Here is a 1298-nt window from a genome sequence, read left to right as displayed (position 1 = left end):
GCCGCAGCTAATGCCCAAGCAAAAACCCTGGAAAGAAACAAACTTCTGGAATACAAACCTAAGGAGAACAATAAAGACAATGTTAGATTCATCACCACTTACAGTAAACATGACAACCTGATTAAACAAACACTCAAATCACACTGGAATATACTGTTAATGGACCCGATTCTCAAAGATTATTTACCAACTGAACCCCAAGTGGTATTTAAGAAATCACAGAATCTAAAGGACCTCCTGGCACCAAGCATGTTAAGAAACCGTGATACTCCAAAAAGCACACTACCGAAATGTGTGGGATGTTTCAAATGTGGTCATTGCAACATCTGCAAGTATGTGAACCCAAATAGAAAAACCTTCAAGAACACAGGTGAAACTAAGGAGTACAAAATTAAGCACTTTATCAACTGCAACACATCTTCCGTCATCTACCTCCTAGAATGCCCTTGCAAGATGAAGTATATCGGCAAGACAAAGAGGCCATTGAAAATCCGCATACAGGAACATGTCAGAAATATAAAGAACCGGGTCCAAACACATGCTGTATCCAGACACTTCCTACAATACCACGGCTCTAACCCGGAGGAACTCACGTTCAAGGGTTTGGAACTAGTGACACTTGGAGAAAGAGGGGGGGACCTCTCCAACCTTCTATCAAGGAGAGAAATGTTCTGGATACATGAAATGAAATCTCTTCATCCGGACGGACTGAATGAAGGCTACAAAATAGCCCCCTTTTTATAAACGTAAGCCTTTCATTCCCAATCCTTAAACTCCTGACATTCTCAACTTGCCTTCTTCCAGCTAGGTCCAGCTTGGAACACGGAGCGGAGGCTCCCCTACCCCTGGACCACCTCTCCCACTACCCAGATCTTAGATTACAGTCATACCACACTGGATATGCCCAAATTCGTCCGATCTTGGAAGCCAAGCAGTGTTGGCCCGGCCAGTACTGGGTAAGGAAACTTCCCAAGAAGACCGGGTGCTGTAATAACAATCAGATCAGGGGCGTGCTATTCCTATATCTCGCTATACATCTCTCTTTCTTCTATCTCTCAATTCAAAGAAACTAAGTTCTCTGTCCATGATGGTATATGCCTATGCCTATATACTCCTAAATATAAGTCTCACCGCAACATCCACTCTCTATTTATTTATTAATCTTACTAATTTTATCCAATGCATATACAATTTATACTCCAATAGAAAATGCTAGATGTCCTAAATGGATGTCATTTTTATAGGAGAAACACTTTATTTATGTCTATCAGATTAGGAGTATGAACTACATTGTAACA

The 1298-nt window shown here is 41.2% G+C and overlaps 1 pseudogene; it reads left to right on the top strand.

The window, feature by feature from the left end:
* Positions 1–876: 876 nt before the first annotated feature.
* Positions 877–994, top strand: LOC134898398 (5S ribosomal RNA; annotated as a pseudogene).
* The last annotated feature ends 304 nt before the right edge of the window (positions 995–1298 follow it).

The sequence above is a fragment of the Pseudophryne corroboree genome, chromosome 3, assembly GCF_028390025.1.
Source record: "Pseudophryne corroboree isolate aPseCor3 chromosome 3, aPseCor3.hap2, whole genome shotgun sequence".
NCBI lineage: Eukaryota > Metazoa > Chordata > Amphibia > Anura > Myobatrachidae > Pseudophryne > Pseudophryne corroboree.
The sequence above is the reverse complement of the archived record's forward strand: the minus strand, read 5'-3'. Positions and strand labels throughout refer to the sequence as shown.